This window comes from Gopherus flavomarginatus, chromosome 14 (genome assembly GCF_025201925.1).
Source record: "Gopherus flavomarginatus isolate rGopFla2 chromosome 14, rGopFla2.mat.asm, whole genome shotgun sequence".
Lineage (NCBI taxonomy): Eukaryota > Metazoa > Chordata > Testudines > Testudinidae > Gopherus > Gopherus flavomarginatus.
The window spans coordinates 1,491,270-1,514,396 of record NC_066630.1 but is presented as its reverse complement, the minus strand read 5'-3'; positions in this window follow the sequence as shown (position 1 = coordinate 1,514,396).

Genomic DNA, 23,127 nt, shown 5'->3' with positions numbered 1-23,127 from the left:
CTAGTTATTGTCTGCTAGCTGCACTACATAGATTAAGGTATGGTCTATCTAGGGTGGATGGACTTCACAGAACAAACCACCTTTCTCTGATTCCCAAGTGAATCTTTTAACAAGAGATGGGAGACAATTACAGTTAAATGTGGGACCTATCAAAACTTTGGTTAAAAAAGATACAAAGTACTGTAATCCATTTGTAAAACTGTAAATGCACATGCTGCTCTCTCCCTGCTGCTGTGGAAAATTAGCAGTGGAACTGGGAAATGTGTAAAGACCCTAGCATTCCAAGCATTCTTTCTCCTTAGTGTGGTTGACTTGCTCCTAATGAAATTGAGGGACTAGCAGTACTGCCTAAACCAGGTCTGGTGGGGAGAAAGCTTCAGGTGCCCAGCTTGGCCATTGCACTTGCAGCCCAACCTGCTATTCTTGTCTTGTGCTCCCACCCTCCAGCTCCACTAGTGCACTTCAGTCCTGGCTATTACTGCCCTGTGCTTTCTCTTTCACCTCAACCAATGCCTCAGAACCTCCCCAGTATTCCCACACAGGGCCTCTCCTAAACAGAGGTGCTTAGACAGCAAGGTGATAAGTACCTTATGAAAATCTGAGAAAGAGAGAAAGAGATTCACTACTGATTGTGCAAAACTCTGTAGTTCTGTGATGTGCATAAATACATTAGGTCTGCATCTCATGTGTGACCTCAGTCAAATATGAATGCAGATCTGACTCCAGGACTCCAAAGGCTGAATCATTAGGCTTGCTGCACCTTCTGTTGCCCCCCAGATAGAATACATTCCATTTAAAACAACGTTATGAGCTCCTCCCACAAGTCCAGGAGATGCTTCTCTTTTCAAATATTGCTACTTTTCAGATATTGCAGCTGTTGAGGCCATTCCTGACAATCAACACCAAGATACAGTGACAGATTATATTTGGAAACTGATAATCAAGGACCCAATTCCTTCATAAAATCTCTACTCTAGTTTATCACTTATTACTCTATGTGAGGCTCAGAAATTGCAAAGAAAAGAGATTCTCTCTTAGACAGAGATTTGGAAAAATCCAACAGAAAAGCAGGTGTCAGTTGACATGCAATGCCTGATGCATCAGTCAGCATCTGGAACAGATGTGAGGCATCACTGCAATGATCAGCCTGTGGCAGCTTCCATCAAAAGCACCATCAAAACTGGGACCCCAACACAGTTGTGACACCATCAAGATGTGTATTTCAGCTCCCAAATCGCACCCCACCACCCCACAGTAGAGCTCTGTGATGAAGTGTTTTGTAAAAATTTCATTGCATTGTTACATTGATATGATTAATATGGCACAAACTAGTTTTTTTGTTAAAAAATAGTATTAAAATGACATAACAATGAACATTTTGTAACATTTTGAAAAACTCCTTTGACACAATGGGTCAGATGTTTCTTTTTACATGATTGTCACTGCCTAAACATTTCAAGGCATATTTCTCAGATGGCAGGAGACTTTTTTATTTTTTTATATAAAATTAGTAAATTATATGTTATGCAGCATTGTGGTAGTGGTGTTGGTCCCAGGATATTAGAGACAAGGGAGTTAAGGTGATATATATTTTTTGGACCAACTTCTGTTGGTGAGAGACAGACAAGCTTTTGAGCTTACACAGAGCTCTTGACCTGAAGAAGGGCTCTGTATAAACTCAAAAGCATGTCTCTCTCACCAACAGATGTTGGTCCAATAAAAGATATTACCTCACCTACCTTGTCTCTCCAGATTATGTCTGTTATTCACTGTCACAGGTAAGGTCCTTGTGTGGATGCTCAGAGGACTTCCATAGCTGCACGTTGGAATAGATCCCCTTTGTGAGTGCTGCTGTCTCACATGTTTAGCTCAATTTCTTTATTATTATTTTAAGATTTTTTGCTAAATGAGATAAATTAGCCAGTTGCGCTGAAAAAGGCTACAGAGACTGAGAATGGTAAGAACAGCCCTTTGGAGATGGTACCACTTGGAGGCAGATCATAGCAGTCAGGTTTGGGCCTGATTTTCAGAAGGTCTAAGCACTCACAGCTTTAGTTAATGTCAATGGGAAGTGGAAGTGCTTAGCATCCCTGAAAATCCAGCCGTTGATGTTTTGGAGGCAGGTATTTGGTGCTGTGAGTCTGAAATTGTATTGATCTGTGTTTTCTCTGCTCACGTCTCTGCTGCTGTCACCTGTAGAGCATAAAAGGAGGGTTTCACAAAGAGGCATGGTGGGATGGAATATTGGTGAAACCAGTTTATGCAACAAGCAGTTGTCCTCTTCTGGCATGATCCTCCTTTTTTGCGTAACGTACATACTACTGCAATGGTTGCATTATAAAATTGATTAGAGTGGACTTGGCAGAATTCTAGTGATAATGCACCATATTTTTCCTGAATTGGACCTTAAATTTGGACATAAAATGTGTCTAACTTAGAATTATTTTGGTTTTGCATTGTTCCATGTGTTGGAATGTGCTATGGGCTACACATAAGGAGTCTGTAACAGTGAACTCTTCTGCTTACCCACCTTATTAACAGGTATTAGAACTTGCACAATTTTATGCAGGGATTTAATAGCTGCCACAAGGGTTCGTCAACAGAAGAGCCTTAATCCTTATTATAGAGCTCTGTGATGCAGTCATCTAGTCACCAGTTAGCTCTGATTCTCTTATCTTTCCATGGTACAAGAAAAATCATGTTGGTGGCACTTTGAAAGCAAAACACGATGCAGCGAATCACCAGAAGGTCCCAGAAGTTAGTGTAAGTGTCCTTTGGGTGTGCAATCACATTCCAATAACCAGATGGTGGGAGCTGGGCATGTTGCTTTCCAACACATTTGGAACCATTCCAGCTTTTTACAATCTCCCCTTTCCAGCAGTTTATGTTGTCTTTCCAAACAGAAATTTTTCAAACTTGTTTTAAAATATTATTTTCTTTTGAATTTGAAGCACATTGTGTGTGAATCTTCAAATAAACATTTGTTCTTGTAAGTGCGAAACTTCCAGTGGCCATGCTGAAACCTGATTGTGGGCTTTATTTGAGTTTTGTGACGGTGGTGGTGGCAAAGGTGTGTAAGGGGTGTTTTCCCCTTGAAATGGGATTGTATTTGTACCTGGATTAAGCTCTCCTATATCTGTGCTGACATTTTTAAAGATGAAAAACAGCACACCAAAGCACTGAAAAGGTAAAAGTGAGTGTGAAATGGCATTTAGCCAATGTTTATGAATCATTGACTATGATCATAAAATCATAAAAAATAATCACCAAAAGGTAAATAAATTATCTAGTTTACTCCTTCTTCTCATGTACAGTTTAACACAAAAGCTGAAGCCATGAATGATTTATGCCTGTTTCAACAATAATACTCATTTTACTGAAAGATGGTCAGCACTAAGTTGTGCTCAGGGCTCAGTGCCAGTTGTCGAAAGGTTAATGTTTCAGCAGCAATACATTAAATTATGAATAATACCAGTCCTAAAATGGAAGGTTATTAGTTCAGTCTGCTTAATTAGACCTGCTAGAACTTTGCCATCAACTAGCAGTACCCGTCTCTACAGTGTGATAATAGGGTTAGAAAATCAGCTGCCAAAACCAGAAAGTTCATATAGCCTGACCTTTCATCATGGCATCTTCTGGGACTTTGTTCTTGTGAGACCCTGGATGACTCCAAGTGGTTAACCATACTTCCAGCACCTCTGAAGTTACAGCCCAACTAATGCCCACATTGAACAGAGTTTCCAATTTTATAGTGTTTCTGATACTAGAAGACACAAAGGAGTAATAGAAGGCTAATCTTTCCCTTTTGGAGTCCTGGTAGCCAATTCTCCTGCCAAAGGATGTGAATAACTCTGATGAACTTTGAGAGCTACATGTATAATTTAAAGATCCCAGGACTCCTGGATTCAAATATGGTTTCAGTCACTCACCTGTTAAATGAGTTTGTTTTCAGTCTTGTCCCAAATAGGAGATGTCTGGCTACATCCTCCAGTTTGTCATGAGAGAGAGATGGCCCAGCACATATCTGAAGCCAAGTGTATACCAGAGTAAAGGCCTCTCCACAAGACGCCCAGGACTGAAATAGTAGGGGTCCATAAGTCAAGACTGAGGCAGAGCTGGAGTGGGGAAGTGTCCCAGGTCTGGTATAGTAGGGTGATGCAAGCCAGGACAGCAGGGGAGTTAGTGGGTGTTGGTTGATTTATTTGCATCATATTTGCCTGCCTCAAGACTGGTTCTAGCCTGCAGCATGTAGTCCTTTACTTCATATGTACTACAATTCACCCCCTTTTCTCACTCACATATAAAAGGAACAACATATAGTCTGTCTTTTATTATTCAGATTATACAGTGCTCTCAGAACATAAAATGCTAAGTATTACATTATTAATTATTAGGATTATTATTTATTAAATTCTTGGTTACATTGTCCTAAGGCTGGAGCCAGAAGGGCACTATACAAAGGTGATGCCCTGTCTGTGAGATATGCCGCCATGGGCAGCTTCCTTAAGTTATAAGAGGCCAAACTCTGTCTTTTCTGTCTTGTCTTCTCATTCTCCTAGGAAGAGACAATTTTGCCATTGAAAAGAGGAAGCTGAAGAAGTGTAAGAACTTTGAGTCTGTGCTCTTTCCATCAGCTAGACGATAACATGCAAAAGTAATTTATTCATCTCCATTCCATCACCCCTCATCTGACTTCAAAGATATTTTAAATCACAAATGGGACTGTATCAAATATAGTAATAGAAATTCGCCAAAAGATCTGGTCTGCAGAAACAGGACCATTTGATTCCAGTGGCTCTCAAGTGTTCTGCAACTCTGGGCCCATTTGACTCCACTGACACGCATGTGCACCTTTCCAGGATTTGTATGAAAAGAAAAAGTCTGAAGAAAAAGTACAAGACATTCAAGTCAACATAAGAGACGGCAACAGGTAGGGACTAAATGCCTCCTCTTCATTTATCTTACAGTAGTTCTTCCCTCTCCCTTCTTGAGATTTCCCTAATAACCTCTCCTTCACACCAGCTGACCGTCGCTTCTATTTGTGCATTCTGAAATGAGGATGCTGTCATTAGAATGGCTTCTCTGGAACTGTAGAGCAGAACCTGTATTATAGACAGAGAGAAAAGGATAGGGTGGAGGAAGACGAGAAAAATGGATGAAATGATGGGAGATGTAAGAAATAAAGACAGAGGGGATGGAGTAGAAGGCAGAGAAAGACATGGAGAATAAAATATTGTCTATTTATTACAGTTAACTATTATTTATACTGTGTCCAACACATATTAGGTTCTTTATTGAACAAATAAAAAGATAAGAACATAAGAACAGCCATACTGGGTCACACCAAAGGTCCATCTAGCCCAGTATCCTGTATTCTGACAGTGGCCAATGGCAGGTGCCACAGAGGGAATGAACAGAACAGGCGATCATCAAGTCATCCATCCCCTGTTGCTCATTCCCAGCTTCTGGCAAACAGAGGGTAGGAAAACCATGTCGTGTGCGTGTGAGGAGCTAGGAGCAAGAGGCACAAGGAGCTGAGAGTGAGAGGCTGTGCTGCTGGAGGACTGAGGAGTGCAAGAGTTATCAGAGACCAGGAGGAAGGTCCTGTGGTGAGGATAAATTAGGTGTTTGGAGGAGGCCATGGGGAAGTAGCCCAGGGAGTTGTAGCTGTCATGCAGCTGTTACAGGAGGCACTCTAGACAGCTGCAATCCACGGTGCCCTGGGCTGGAACCCAGAGTAGAGGCCAGGCCCGGGTTCCCCCCAAATCTCCCAGCTCCTGATCAGACACAGGAGAAGTTGACCTGGACTGTGGCTTCCACCAGAGGGGAAGATCTCTGAGTCAAGCAAATCCGCCAATAAGTGCAGGACCCACCAAGGTAGAAGAGGAACTTTGTCACATTATCTGTCCCTTTCTTAATGATTCCCAGCATTCTGATGACCTCAGAATTCCATGTCTAGGTGCCAAAGAGCACTGCAGTAGACTAGACAAAAGTGGAGAAGGGAGGAAGTGAAGAGGGTTTAAGTGGAAAAATAAGTTCAATTTTAGGCATGTTGACAATAAGCTATCTAAGAGGAATTGTCAGATGCAAGCTGCAGTGTGAGACTGAATAGAGGGAGAAATGAGAAATAAACCTACTATGATAACCAGGTCCCCTGATTCAGTTAGAACATGGTTGTTCTCTAACTCAGTTACAACAGTTCCAGTTTGTAATCGTAAGCCTTAGACATATCCACAAAAGAGGGGAGGACAATGGATATGAATTAGTGCAATCCAGGACAACTCTGTAATGAGCACTGTAGACCTGGGAAGCAGTAGCTAGCTGTTCATGTGTGGTCATTCTAATTTATTGTTGATCTTATTAAAGCCCGGTTCCATAATAATCTTATGCCCAGGTAAATGCAGAAAAGAGCCTGATGCCCTCAAGCAACCCATAAATAGCAGGGTGAAGACAAAGTGTTTATTTCTTAGCCTCATGAAGGCCATATAAGTGATCTCTCCAGGGGTGGAGCTGTGTGTCCCAGCTGCTAATGCTCCAGCTTAGCTTCATTGCTCAAAACACTATAAACATGGAAATAATTGTAATAGTTGATTTAATCTGACAGAGCTTCATTCTTTTCTTCCAGTTCTTTTCCGGTAAACATAATCTTTGCCTTCTCTCCCCTTCTTGTCTTTCTTTCACAAGATCTCTTGCAATATCATTACCCTCAGGAAAACATTCAGGGCCTATATCTATATAGCACTCTGATCTGCAGGCAGCTAACCAGTCCAGCTGCAGTCTTCAATTACAGCCATCATTTGGACTATGGTTGATGCCCCTTTCAAATTATAATCAAAATTAGTTTCTTTTTTAATACATGCAGCTTTTGTAACACCCATTCATTCTCATCTACTCACACCCATATGGGCACACACTCTCCCCTCTGGAAAATCGGTAAGCTTTTCCTAAAGGAATCTATTTTTAGCTACTCTGTCACCAGATACCTTCAGTCCGTCTCACTTACATTATTTAAGAAAGAGAACTAGTAATTCTGAAAGCTGATTAAATGTGGAAAAATAAATGTGTTCTACTGTGAATCCAGCAGAGAGGGGTTCAAGTGGAAATTCTGTGTCTGAGCAGGAAAACTATAGTGCTGCTGTTCTTGTGAGTAATTTATAGTCTCAAAGTATGTGTAAACCAACAAGAGTTCTTCTCCATTGCTCCTAGTCCTAGTCCTAGTCACTCATTGACTCCTCCTAGGCCCATTCTGCACCTTTTCCCCCAGCATGTCATAGGAGAGCTGCAGTGGGACATCTTGTTTCAGGTTAGCCACAGGACTCCAGCTGAACTGGCATTGGGTGGAACATCTCACTGAAATTGCTCTGAAGAGCTCATCACTTTCAGAAGAATTTTAACTTTCATTTACCAAAAAAAAATGGTTCTTCATTGTGAAAAAAACCTTTTCTTGTTATGAATCTGTGCCACACGATCTGAGACTGCACAATCATAGCCAAAAACAGTAGCTCAGAGAGGGGTGAACGTCCCATTTGGGTGCTAAGTTGGAAACTTCATGTTGACAGTTTAAATGGCAACACAGCTAATTATTCCCTGCTACGACATAGATCTATGTAGAATGGGTGCTGTGGTATAAAGGTTCTATCACTATGACTTTGGAATGGTCCCATTATTTACAAGTGGTGACACTACAAGTGAATTATGCAGGTTACGCCAAGTGTTTGCTGATAAAACCTTAATATCATATAATTGTGTCCTGTATAAAACATATGTTATAGAAAAGCAATTTTAGGAAGGTTTAGAGTTTTATAGGTTTTATTGGAACTATTTTTTTGTATCTCTCTTCTTGTAAACCCAGGTGCCTTTGTTACCATGAATCCAATTGCACAAGACAAGAGAGACCCATAAAAATGTCTATAGATTTCATAACTAAAACGTCACATTTAAAGTCAAGAAATCTCAGCATCTTCCAGGCTAGAAGCAGGTGCTGGGTCCCCATAGAAAGCTGCAAGTCTTCTCTTTCCAGTGGGATAAAGCTCCTTTTTCTAGTTCTATGGTCTTTCAGGATATTGGGTTTTAACATCCATTATATTTTTATGTATAGAAAAACTGCCACTAGCCCAGCCTGGGATATTTTGGGAGGAAATTCTTCTTTCATGGAGGAGGAAAACACTTCTCTGCCAGCTTGATTTATTTTTTATTCTCAGCCATTTGAATCTGTTGAGAGGTTTCAGTTGTTAAAATAAGTCTTGAATAAGTGAGCAGAGGGCAACTGAGAGTGGGTAAGGGTGCAAGATAACTATATATATCACATGGTTCTGCAATTTGTCATATAGCTGTCATCTCCATCTATATTGTTTGCATATCTGTATACAAGCATTTAGAAAACATCAATGGAATTTACAAAAATGTAGGGCTGTCGATTAATTGCAGTTAACTCACGCAATTAACTCAAAGCAATTAATCGCGATAAAAAAATTAATCATGGTTAATCGCGGTTTTAATCACACTGTTAAACAATAGAATACCAATTGAAATTTATTAAATATTTTCAATGTTCTTCTACTTTTTCAAATATATTGATTTCAATTACAACACAGAATACAAAGTGTACAGTGCTCACTTTATATTTTTTATTACAAATATTTGCACTGTAAAATGATAAAAAAGAAATAGTACTTTTAAATTCACCTTATACAAATACTGTGGTGCAGTCTCTTTTTCATGAAAATGTAACTTACAAATGTAGAATTTTTTTGTTACATAACTGCACTCAAAAATAAAACTATTTAAAACTGTAGAGCCTACAAGTCCACTCAGTCCTACCTCTTGTTCAGCCAAATCACTAAGGGTACGTCTATACTACCCGCCAGATTGGTGGGTAGTGTTGGATGTATCGGGGATCGATTTATCGCGTCTCGTCTGGACACGATACATTGATCTGCGAATCGACGCCCATACTCCACCTCGGCAGGAGGAGTAAGAGGAGTCGACGGGGGAGCCGCAGCAGTCGACTCTCTGCCATGAGGATGTCCAGGTAAATCAGACTAAGATACTTTGACTTCAGCTACACGAATAGCATAGCTGAAGTTGCATATCTTAGTTCAAACCCCCCACTAGTGTAGCCCAAATTTAAGACAAACAAGTTTGTTTACATTTACAGGAGCTAATGCTGCCCTCATCTCATTTACAATGTCATCAGAAAGTGAGAACAGGCGTTCACATGGCATTGTTGTAGCTGGCATTGCAAGGTTTTTATGTGCCAGATCTGCTAAACATTCATATGCCCCTTCATGCTTCGGCCACCATTTCAGAGGACATGCGTCCATGCTGATGACACATTAAAAAATGTGTTAATTAAATTTTGATTCAACTCTTTGGGGGAGAATTGTGTGTCTCCTGCTCTGTTTTATCCTCATTCTGCCATATATTTCATGTTGTAGCAGTCTCAGATGATGACCCAGCATATATTCATTTTAAGAACATTTTCACAGCAGATTTCACAAAACACAAAGAAGGCACCAGTGTGAGATTTCTAAAGAGAGCTACAGCAGTTGACCCAACATTTAAAAATCTGAATTGCCTTCCAAAATCTGAGAGGGATGAGGTGTAGAACATAGTTTCAGAAGTCTTAAAAGAGCAACACTCTGATGCGGAAACTACAGAACCCGAACCACCAAAAAAGAAAATCAACCTTCTGCTGGTGGCATCTGACACAGATGATGAAAATGAACATCCATCAGTTTGCACTGTTTTGGATTGTTATTGAGCAGAACCTGTCACATGAATGCATGTCCTCTGGAATGGTGGTTGAAGCATGAAGGAACATATGACTCTTTATCGCATCTGGCACGTAAATATCTTGAGAACAGGCTAGAAATGTGCCACGCTGTTCTCACTTTCAGGTGATATTGTAAATAAGAAGAGGGTAGCATTATCTCCTGCAAAAGTAAACAAACTTGTTTGTCTGAGCATTTGGCTGAACAAGAAGTAGGACTGAGTGGACTTGTAGGCTTTAAATTTTTACATTGTTTTATTTTTGAATGCAGTTATTTTTTGTACATAATTCTATATTTGTAAGTTGCACTTTCATGATAAAGAGATTGCACTACAGTACTTGTCTGAGGTGAACTGAAAGATACAGTTTCTTTTGTTTATTACAGTGCAAGTATTTGTAATAAAAATAAATATAAAGTGAGCACTGTACACTTTGTATTCTGTGTTGTAATTGAAATCAATATATTTGAAAATGTAGAAAACATCCAAAATATTTAAATAAATGGTGTTCTATTATTGTTTAACAGCATGATTAATCACAATTAATTTTTTAATTGCTTGACAGCCCTACAAAAATGTTACTGAATTAAGCCTCACAATTCCCCATTTCTTCTCTTGGCCCTCCCCCAAGTCAACTAGAATTATTGTCTGTATTGTACAGAAACTTAAGGCAGGTCTACGCTTAAAACACTGCATCAATGCAGCTTCACTTAAGCAAAGATGCTACTACACCGATGGGAGAGCTTCCCCCATCAGTGTAGTTATTCCACCTCTACGAGAGGCAAAAATTATGGCAATAGGAGAAGCTCTCTCATCTAATAGCACTATTTGCATGGGGGTTTAGGGCAGTATAACTACCTTACTATGAGGGGTGGATTTTTCACACCCCGAGCAACATAGTTATACCCAAATAGGTCTGTAATATAGACTTGTACAAAGTCTGTCTGGCTATATCTTTGTTTTAGGCATTTATAACTTACCTGTCAATACTGTATCTTGATGCTGCAGGCCAGACAGTGAATCTGAGGCACTACAAGTCCTGACTCCAAGTCTTGTGGCTAAGGTACAAAATCATTCTTCCTTCTGCAACCATGCTCATTAATATCTTGTTAAATGATTTTGCACACAGTTGGCCCCTTCCACTGACCAGATGTGTTCAAAACCAGCTTTGGAAAGAGAGCTGTTTGGACTGTGCTTTAGTGGAGTGATGAGGGGACAGTGCTTTTCTATTTCTTTCTCGCTGCAAGGCATGATCCTCCCCACCCCCCTTCTCTCTGAGGAAACAACAGTTAGCAGGAAACTACAGAGAAGGTTCATTAGGAAACACTAGCATGACATTAGCAGGAGAACCCTGCTAAGAAATGCAGCGGATAAAGAAATATCTTATCTATGAGCATAAATGTTAGGATCCTCTTCTGTTAGCCATGAATTACAGAATTCTCTGCCATATCTCAGACACCTTCTATCTTTTCTTCACATTTGCTGCAACTTTTTTCTGTCAAGTACTGAGTGGTTTCACATTTACAACCCCCTGAGACCTTTGTTGTTGGCCAATTTCATTGCTACTTTATTAATATAGACGTTTTACCAGATGCACCAATCAGGAATTGGCCCCCACTGTGCTAAAACCCATACAGTTACATACAAAGACATGACCCCTGCCCCGAATTGCTTCCAGACTAAGACAGTGATATTTCAAGGCCAGAAGAAGGATGATACACTACAATTCATACAATGTTTCTAAAAATAGATATTTGATTTTGTTGTTGTAAACTGATGAAGAATCGTTTTCCCCCCTCCCCCACATCCTAGCCATCATTAATTGGCTGATTTATCATTGACTGTGATAATACCCAAAATGTGCTCAGTGTTTTCCAGACAGAGGAAGACATGGCCCTTGCTACAAACAGTGAACAATCTACATGTTTACACTTACCTCTGGAGCAATCGATCCAGCAGGGGTCGATTTATCGCATCTAGTGAAGATGCAATAAATCGACCACTCAGCGCTCTCTCATCGACGCCGGTACTCCACCGATGGAGGAGTGTCAGCAGTCGACTTACTGCAGTGAAGACACCGTGGTAAGTAGATCTAAGTACGTCGACTTCAGTTACGTTATTCACATAGCTGAAGCTGTGTAACTTAGACTGATTCCCCCGCAAAGTGTAGACCAGGCCTAAAACCACAAAATCTGTGTCTACACAAAGAGTTAGTGAACAACAAGCTAGGGTGTAAATCCACAGCACGCTAGCCTGCTGCACACTAACTGTCCATGTGTACCGTACTACCATGCACTAAAAGTTTCCTACTGCACTTTTACCTACTGCTGTTTGAAACCTCAGTAGGTAAAAGCACACTACGGGTATGTCTACACCGCAATTAGACATCTGCAGCTGGCCTGTGCATCCTGACTCAGGCTTGCAAGACTTGGGATAAGGGTGTAGACGTTTGAGCCCGGGTTCTGGGATCCTGCAAGGTGGGAGGGCCGTACAGCTCAGGCTTCAGTCCAAGACAGAATGTCTACACCACAATTACACAGTACCCAACCCAAGCCCCATGAGTCTGAGTCAGCTGGCATGAGCCAGCTGCAGGTGTCTAACTGCAGTGTAGACGTACCCTAAGGAGCTATTAGTGTGCAGGGTTCCCACAGACAGTTAATGTGTAGCAGGCTAGTGTGCTGTAGATTTACTAACTCTCTCTCTAGACAAGCCCTAAGGCAGAAAGTGATACAACAAACAAGAAAGGGCATCAGAGGATGATAACCATGGAATTAATACGTCATGGCCTATGGTTTTGGGGAGTTGTTTTGTTTTAAGTTATACATACTATTCTCCCTCCCACAAATCAGCCCACTTATCTCCCTTCCACACCAATCGCCACCTTTAATTCTAGTGTCTTTATCCTCCCCCTCTCCAGTTCAGCTCCCTCCCTCCATATAAGTGAACAGTTCACTCATGAGACAAATAAAATAGCCAAGTAGAAGATTAGAGACACAAAGTGGGTGAGGTAATAGCTTGTATTCAATCAACATTTGTTGACCAACACAGCTACAGCAACCCTGCATACAACAATGGAAGATAACAAATTTTGCTGTTTGAAATGGAAACACCACAACATGAAGAAAGAGGAAGCAAAACTTAACAGTGACATCTACTTCCTGAGCAAATGCCAGAAACAAAACATCTTCCCCAGAGGTCTCCCCGCTATGTCCCTCAGACCGCTACATACAACTCCAAATGTGCTGAACAGCTCTGCAGATGGACTTCTGAAAACCGAGAAACCACTTGTACGCCTCACGTACTCCAGAAGGGACTACCTCAGACAAGAAATCATCATATGCTTCTACACACAGGAAGGGGAAAAAAATACCTGGAAATCATGCAAGAAACACAAAACAACAACAACAAAACCCCACTTGATGACACCCATCCAACACAAAAACAAGAAGTGGAAAATACCAGTTGGTCCAATAAAAGGTCCTAACCTCACCCTCCTTGTCCCACTAATATCCTGGGACAACAGGGCTAAAACAACACTGCATACAACAATATAAGTAGAAGATTAGTTAGCTAATTTCTTGTAGGTATTGCAGAAACAAAAGGTCTTGAGGAAGAATTTAAATATCTGTGTGGGCAGTTCAGGAAGAGTGGTGCATGTATGGGGGAACCAAGGAAGTTAGGATGAGAATGAGCACTTCCCGAGAAGCCCCACTCAATCAGGCTCCATACAGAAAGCATCTGTGGCTGCTTTAAAACTTTGAGTGTTTCTCTCTTTTCTCACACACCATCTCTAAGTGGTAAATGTGCCTGTTAAAGTGCTAATGTCCTGCAAGTGGAATCCCACCTCCAAGTGTATTAGGATAATGAGTTCACACCTAACTAATGGAGACTTAATAGACTCACTAATGGGCCACCTTTTCCCCAACGGTTTATGACCCCTTAGGATGGCAGTTATTAAGGGAGGAAAAGGTTGAAGGATGAGCTCTGTCCTACAGCCTATGCAGCCAGCTCTCTTTGCGTCTCTGGCCTCCTTGACTTGCTCTGGCTCTTAAGGCAGTTTCCAGGGACACTATCTCTCTACCTTTCTGGAGGAAAAGTAAACATTTTGAGGCTCCTGTGTCTTTATTAAACATTTCCGTTTAACTGCATACTTTGGCTCTCTACAGGGAGAAAGCTCCCACAGAGCAGCACAAGCCCAGAGCCCTGCCACATGGTTCCCAGGATAAATACCCTTTGAAAAGTCAAGCCTCTGTGTTGGAGGCTCCTCTCTTAGTTGCTGCCTGCAGGGGGTTTCCCAGCTCTCAAGGGCCAGGCGAAGAAACTCCCAGGAAGTCCTCTTGATTTCTTGTGTCACTGACCCTAAACATACATATGGAGAAAAAAATGGAGAGGAGGGACCAAGGCAGCCATTATGCACCGGAGTAGGGTGACTAGACAGCAAAATTGGGATGGGGGTGGGGGCTAATAGGAGCCTATATAAGAAAAAGACCCCAACATCGGGACTGTCCCTATAAAATCGGGACATCTGGTCACCCTACACTGGGGAAAGATGACTGAACCCACCTAATTCCAAATGCTAACTGCTAGAGATAGGGATCCAATCTGGTGGGGGGAGGGAGAGAGGCAATTTACCTAAGGGAGCTAAATGTATATACTGATGTCAGGGGGAAGGGTGGGCATGATAGATATAAAAGGGGATTAATCCAAAAGTAACTGTAGATAAAAAGCCCAAACAATTTCTTAAATCCACAACAGCAGGGGAATTTATGCTAGTACTTATTGTGCTCATGCGCCCCCATCCACAACTGACAAGCAATTTTATTGGGTCTCACAGTCCCATTTAGCTTAGGGTCTTTTCACACTTCAACTATAACTGTGTGCTAGTACAGCTGTTGGTCATGGTTCTCAAATTGGGGGTCAGGACTCCTCTGGGAGTTATGAGGTTATTACATGGGGATCACGAGCTGTCAGCCTCCACCCCAAACTCTGCTTTGCCTCCAGTGTTTATATAGTTAAGGTGGGTCACACTCAGCAGCTTGCTATGTGAAAGGGGTCACCAGTACACAAGTTTGAGACCCACTGATCTAACATGACTTTTTCTTGTTAGTGTAGTTGGGACAACATGGTTCTTCAGCTGTGCTAGGGAACAGTGTTACAGACTAGGTCTTGACCCAGGAAAAGCATGTAGGGAGAGAGAATGTGTAGGAAGAAAAGGGGGAGATAATCTTCAGGAATGGGGTGGAGGAAAGAGAGAATTAATGCAGAAATGCATAGGCAGAGGAAGAGTGTGTGTGTGAGAGAGGGAGTCTCCAGACAGCCAGGCAGAGAGGGAGGGAACACGTATGAGAGACACAGTGATGTCAGCATTTCCTTGTGGATCGGTCATGTGGTGCTTGCCAGGTAAACAGTCTAGAAATAGATGAGAGGAAGGCAGCGTATGGCGTGTAGAGCAGGGCCAGAGGAGCTCAGGCTCCTTCACCCTTTCCTTTCCTTACTGCTGCATCTTACACAAACAGCTTCCATAGCTCAAGCAAGATTCTCTAGAGCAGAGTTACCAAAAAAAAACCCAACCCTTGAGAAATAAAAGACTAAAGATTGATTTAAGCTCTTAAATATTTAATGATCATTTTGATTTGAAAACACTGACAAATCAAAGGAGGTAGATTTTGTTATTTCACAAGACCTTGGTTACAGCACATCCATTTCAGCCCTGAAGAGGAGACAGCCGAGGGGGCTAGGAAGGTTCTGATTTAGGAAAACATAATGATGATGTTTCTTTTCAGCAAGGGAAGAGAAAACTTTAAGGGGACTCAGTGGAAAAGATTCCAACTGCTGAAGGGACTCGTTAAAGTGGAAGGAAATAAATTGTTCTCAGAGCTGAGAGGGTGAACCTCAGGGAACAACTGAAAATGAGAGAATTTATAGCAAACATGAATTTTATTTAATGAGTTATTTCATGACTTGTAAGTGAGGTCACAGCAGATTATGCATATGAAGCTCTGTGAAACCCCAAGAGCAGTTTCCTCTTCAATGTGCCATTCACCTCCTTCTCTTCATTCAAATCCCTCCTTGAAACTGGCTCCTTCTGTGGTGCCTTTCAATGTAATCCACCAATTACATTATTAACAACAACAAAAAGCTACCTGTGCTGCTTGGAGACTGCGCCTTCTAATCTCTGGTCATGCAATTTATAATGTCTGGACTGGACTGACTGTCAGTTGAGAGCCTGATCTTTAAAGGTCCTGTTTGTACTCAGTTCCCATTGATTTTAGTGGAAGAAAAAGATGCTCAGCACCTTGCTATTAGATTGTCAATTGCTGGGGGCAAGGGACCCTATCTTCTCCAAGTGTTACAGAGTATCCTGCACAGCCTTGGGGCCCAGTAATTATATGTAAACCATTCTGGAGTGGCAGAGGGAAACTGAAAGAATAGAGAGCTGGGGGAAGGTAAAACCAGGGACAGTTTGATGAGTAGCTGGTCTGTTCCTGCCAAGCAATTTCTCTTACCCTACAAACCCCTCACAAAGAGAGTATGCCCCTCAAATGCCTTGTATTCTGACTGGCGATTAGTGGTAATTTTACAAGGCCTCAGGATTGGACTGCAGGGTGCAGCACTCCCTTCAAAGGGAACAGCAGACACTTTGCTTGGAAACAAGTTTCCCCTTTACAGCAGTTTAGAGCTGGAGCAGTGTCAGATTGTGGCAGAAATATACTGTCTGCCTTTGGGTTGAAAGATGGATACTTGATACCTCTCTCTGTTGCTGAAACACATCACCCAGACAAGATTCCCAGATCCTAGTATAGTTATTTTTTGAAGCATTATGTAATTGGATTGCATGGTCAGGCTTGCTTCCTTAACAAGCCTTTCAGCAAGCCCTCTGCGTTTGCCTCAGCCAATCCTCAACTCTTACACACGTCAGTTTAGAGTGAACTTGCTGCAAAATACAGTTAAGAAACAGATGAAACCAAAGCACTGAACAGATAATCTGCTCTCCTCACTAGCTGGGATTTCTGGAGAGTGATTCTCAGAGCACGATCCAGTGTCTTACTCTGAAAAAAACAAAACAAAAACTGGGGGGGATGACAGAGGAGGACAGCTAGCAGTAGCTTTCTGAACTGGAAGAGACCACTAACCCTAACCCTTTACCCTCCCTGAGGTGAATGTCTTTAAAAGAAAGATTGCCATTGGGCCTATCTGTTGCATTCAAACAGTGTGAGTGGGCAAACAGGGGGTTTTGATTTCTATTTTCCTCTCCTCTCATCACCACCCATAGGAGCATAGATTTTGCCATACCATATCAGACCATTGGTTCATCAAGTCAGGTATCGTGCCCCTGGCCCATGCCTGATGCCTCAGAGAACAGTGTAAAATCTCCATAGGATATTTAGCCAATTATGCAATACAGTATAAAGTGGGTGGGGAAGGAGGGGAAAATCCGTATTGATCCCTGTCTTTTATTCCTGTTCTATACAGTTTTATCAGTCTCTTACCACTATTGTCAGTATATTGGTTATGACTCTGCTGAGTCATTCCATCCTATTTGTGAGGGACAACTGACTAGTGGCAGCAGCTACAGAAGCAATTATATATGTATAATTTCTTTTTTTTTTTTAGTGTGAGTTTATGCTGGGACCAGAGGATGCAACTGGGACTGTGCCAAGAGATACACTCTGGTGGGCAGTAGTTCAAATAGATGCAGAATACTACAAACCTACTAGTCTCTTATTGCAGGAAGGAGAAAAATATCACCCCCAATCCTCCATGAATACTGTTGGCCTTCTATCACTATCTGAATCCAAATCAAAATTGTTTCCTAATTTTCAAAATGCACCCTGGTTCTGCTCCACCCTCCTTTTCTGTCTGTTCCCTGCATCCTTCCAGTCTTGGCCTTTTCTCCCTGTGGCTCTCAACTGTTGGTGAGGAGTTAAAACTTTTGTTTGCACTTAATCAATGATTGACTCTCCTTAGAAATGTTTTTGATATTATGTAAGAAGAATGCTTTAGAAAAAACTATCAAACTAATGTTATTTCTAGGGCTGTCAAGCGATTAAAAACATTAATTGCACTGTTAACAATAAGAGAATACCATTTATTAAAATATTTGTGCATGTTTTCTACATTTTCAAATATATTGATTTCAATTACCACAAAGAATACAAAGTATACAGGATTCACTTAATATTTTTATTACAAATATTAGCACTGTAAAAACCAAAAGAAATAGTATTTTTCAGTTCACCTCAGACAAGTACTGTAGTGCAATCTCTTTATCGTGAAAGTGCAACTTACAAATATAGAATTATGTACAAAAAATAACTACATTCAAATATAAAACAATGTAAAACTTTAGTGCCTACAAGTCCACTCAGGCCTACTTCTTGTTCAGCCAATTGCTCAGACAAACAAGTTTGTTTACATTTGTAGGAGATAATGTTGATCCCTTCTTGTTTACAACGTCACCTGAAAATGAGAACAGCGTAGCACAGTTCTAGCCTGTTCTCAAGATATTTACGTGCCAGATGCGGTAAACATTCATATGTTCCTTCATGCTTCAGAGGACATGCATCCATGTGACAGGTTCTGCTCAATAACAATCCAAAACAGTGCAAACTGATGGATGTTCATTTTCATCATCTGTGTCAGTTGCCACCAGCAGAAGGTTGATTTTCTTTTTTGGTGGTTCGGGTTCTGTAGTTTCTGCGTTGAAGTGTTGCTCTTTTAAGACTTCTGAAACCATGCTCCACACTTCATCCCTTTCAGATTTTGGAAGGCACTTCAGATTTTTAAACTTTAGGTCAAGTGCTGTAGCTCTCTTTAGAAATCTCACGTTGGTACCTTCTTTGCATTTTGTCAAATCTGCTGTGAAATTGTTCTTAAAACGAACAACATGTACTGGCTCATCATCCTAGACTGCTACAACATGAAATATAGGGCAGAATACGGGTAAAACAGAGCAGGGGACATACTATTCCCCTCCCCCCAAGTTCAGTAACAAATTTAATTAATGCATTATTTTTTTAATGAGCATCGTCAGCACAGAAGCATGTCCTCTGCAATGGTGGTTGAAGTATGAAGGGACATATGAAGCTTTAGCACATCTGGCATGTAAATCTCTTGCAATGCTGGCTACATTGCATTATCTCCCGTAAATGTAAACAAACTTGTTTGTCTTAGCAATCATCCGAACAAGAAGTAGAACTGAATGGACCTGTAGGCTCAAAAGATTTACATTGTTTTTGAGTGTATAGAGTCATAGACTTTAAGGTCAGAGGGACCATCATGATCGTCTAGTCTGACCTGCACAACGCAAGCCGCAGAATCTACCTACCCACTCCCGCAACAAACCCCTGACCTATGTTTGAGCCACTGAAGTCCTCAAATCATGGTTTAAAGACTTCAAGGTGCAGAGAATCCTCCAAGAAGTGACCCATGTCCCAGACTGCACAGAAATGCAACTCCCCCCCCCCCCCCCCGCAGGGCCTCTGCCAATCTGCCCTGAAGGAAAATTCCTTTCCAACCACAAATATGGCAATCAGCTAAAGCCTGAGCATATAGGCAAGACTCACCAGCCATACATCCAAGAAAGAATTCTCTGTAGTAACTCAGATCCCACCCCAACATCCCATCACAGGCCACTGGGCATATTTACTGCTAACAGTCAAACACCAATTAATTGCCAAAATTAGGCTATCCTATCTTACCATCTCGTCTATAAATTTATCAGGCTTAGTCTTGAAGCCAGATATGTCTTTTGCCCCCACTGCTCCCCTTAGAAGGCTGTTCCAGAACTTCACTCCTCTGATGGTTAAGAAACCTTATCTAATTTCAAGTCTAAACTTTCTGATGGTGAGTTTACAATGTAGCAAAAAAAAAAAAAAAAAACCTATGTTTGTAAGTTGCACTTTCATGATAGAGAGTGCATTACAGTAGTGTATAAACTGAATTGAAAAATACTATTTCTTTTATCAGTTTTACAGTGCAAATATTTGTAATAAAAATTATAATAAAGTGAGCACTGCACACTTTGTATTCTGTGTTGTAATTAAAATCAATATATTTGAAAATATAGAAAAATATCCACAACTATTTAATAATTTTCAATTGGTATTCTAGTGTTTAACAGTGAGATTAAAACTGTGATCAGTTGTAGTTAATTTTTTTAATCGTGATTAATTTTTTTGAGTTCATCACATGAGTTAACTGTGATTAATCGACAGCCCTAGTTATTTCTTTTTTTTTGGTGGAAAAAGTAGATGGGGACAAAAAGTAGAAATGTGCACAGTAAATTCCTGATAATACAGATCTAGATACAGCATTTATGAGGAATTCTGTATACATGCTTGGTCTTTTCATATTACGCAAGTTTGGCCTTTCATGGTCCTAAAATGTCCATGCAATTGGTTTGGCTGGTGAGAAACATTTTTCCATAGCTCCTTCCTCACTTGAGCCGTTGGAAACCTTGACTGTAGATTCAGCTCTTGGTTTGATTATTATGATGCTGCTTCTCTTTTTTTCTAGTCCCTGAAACAGACACTTCTATATGGCTTCCAATTTTTGCCTTAAATCCATAGTAACTGAAATGCATAGGCTGAAAATAAGACCGTAAGTTGTTGGGCCTGATGCAGGAATTACTGGGTAAAATTCTATGACCTGTGTTACATGTGAGGGCAGAACAAATAACCACAGTGGTCGTTCTAGACTTAAAATCTGTAAGATTGTTTTCAGATGAAGAAAAAAATCTTAACTTTTATACGAGTCTTACACAGTTTTTACCATGAGTAACAATGACAGGCAGATAAGATTGACAGACAGCTTGGAGGACAAGCATAGAAAACAAACGCAAAATGCCAAAAAAGAATTTTCTACACTATTTTAACAAATGCCAAAAGCTAGAAGCCGTATATACAGATAGAGGTGGATGAGGAGGAGAGGCTATCGTGAACACAACACAGTTCAAGTTGGCAAAGAGCCCTTTCCTGAAGAATGTACGTTTAACCTTTAGCATTCAAGTGTCTGGGCTTAAGTGTCATTATGAGCAATACTTTCCTCTAGCACAGCCTCCCCTGACTGTGGGAAGAGGGTTTTGTACAAACCCACCATCTTTCCCCTTTCTTTTTTTAGAGGATAACAAAAATATTTCAGCCACCTCTATCACTTTAATGCCAAATGCAAATATACTTTAAATGGAAGCTCTTGACATGCCATTTATTTCTACCAAAACCAAGGTGCTGTAGTGTTTGCAGACGGGATGCTCTTTGGTCCTGCTCATTCCCTTTGCCAGTGGAAAGTGTTGGTCTGGTCTTTGGGGGTTCTTGGGCTGCTATGGTCTGTCAGAACAGACTCTTTGTAGATCAATAATGTGTGATAGGAGAACACAACCTATAACCAAACTAATGCTTATGGTTTGAATCAAAGGGTTGGGATTTTATGCAGCTGCCCACAACTGAGTTCTTTGCAGTCTTGGCCTCATACTATGGAATTCTGAAATTAGTGGCAGCAGGTACCTGGTAGAACCTTTTTTTAGGGGGTGGGAAGAAAGGAAGGAAGGGAGAGGGGTTACTAGTGACTCGCCTCTGCAGGAAACAATACAAAATGGGAAACATTGGACCAGTTTCTCTGCCTCTCTCGCACAGAACACTTAATTTCATCTTTTGGTGAACACAACACATAAAATGTTAGAGATGGCAACAGACAAACATCAGACCCTGCTGCAAATGGACAGGCTAGAAATGCCCCCAAATCATCTCCATCTGTAAAACACTTCAGGACTGATAGAAAACACACACATCCCAAGCACTGACCAGATCTGGGAAGCTGCATTCCAAGAAAAAATAGAGGGGGGAAGTGAAGGAAGTGTTAAGTGGTAAGAAAAGGAGGAGATTCCTGGTTTGATTTTGGTGCTGAGAGGAGAATCCTTGCAATGAGGCATTTCCTTTCAGCCCTGCAGTCTACTCACATCTCATCCATCCTCTTCGCTGTTCTGGTGCAGAGCTTCTTGCTGATCAGAACAATTGCTGAGGGAGGAGCGGGAAGCCTCCTTTAGGGTTTCTGTAGCTCCCTGATGGTCAGCCCCCACATCCCAGCCCTCAGAGGGCACTAACCAGAGCAGCTATACTGGCTATTAGGGGAGGGCCAGGGTTTAGCTGCAGGGTACATAACTGACTGAAGTCAGGTACTGGATCCCACCTTCAAATAGGCATGTCTCAAACAAGCCTCTTTCTTTTTTGCAAATGTTAGACTTGGTTATGTTATGTTATATATAGGAAATATTCTGAAACAAACATTCAAAAATGTGATTCTTTGAAATGAACTTTGTGTGAGGTATTTTACATGTATGTATGATTTTATAAAATAAACACAAATCTTTGTAAACCCCCTTCACAGCAGCAGGTTTTTGTGCAGTTGTAAATTAGACTCTTAGAGAGAAAACATCTATTTTTAGTAAAAGGTAACAAGATGAACATATTTGATTAAGACGGATGTAGGTGGACCTTGTCCCCCTCTCTCACAATGAGTATCTCACTATTTTCCGACTTCGAATTTTGGAAGCAAGGGGAGTAAGGCTGATATAGTATAAGGTTAGCAGGCCAGGCACCGGCACCGAAATTATTGAAGAATCTGTTGACTCAAGTTTTCTCTCTTAGGCCTCCTTCTCACTCCAAAAGAATTTTAGGGGGAAGATTTTCAAAAGCACAAAGGCCAGTTAGGTGTTTAACTCCCACTGGAAACCTTTTAAAAATCTTCCCCTTGAAGATCTGGTGTCTTCGATTTGAGGAGGTTTATGTGAATTGTGGGTGAGTCTCTCTCCTTTGCAAGATTTCCTGTGGAAGGGCCCTGACTGTTGAAGAAATGCAGATTCTTTTTAGTGTATTGATACATTTATACCAAATTGTGAGAGAACTATGTTGGAAAAATATAGAACCTTTAATTTATCCTTTTGCCTTGAAAGCAAAATGTCTATTTTATCTTTTTAATTATATTACTTTGTAACTTAATCCCACCTTTTTAAAATTGTTCCCAGACATTAGTTTTACTATGACCTTATTTTGATATATTTTTTAAAAATCAGGGAAGTGACCATAACTCAGTGATTTCTGTAAATATGTTAATAAATTCGAATATTGAAGATGACATCAGTACAACAGGCAGAAGGTGTACAAGCGTAAAACGAGTACAACTGCAGCGAATATCCATAAAGTATTTCAGGCATAAGCTACAGCGCAGAGGGAAATGATGCTCAATATTTATATCAGGTTAGTGAGTCCTAATTAAATGCCAAGATTTTTTTCCTCGGTGATTCTTTTTTAAAAGTGCATTAATGTATAGCTACATAATGAGTCCATTTTCCCCCATCAC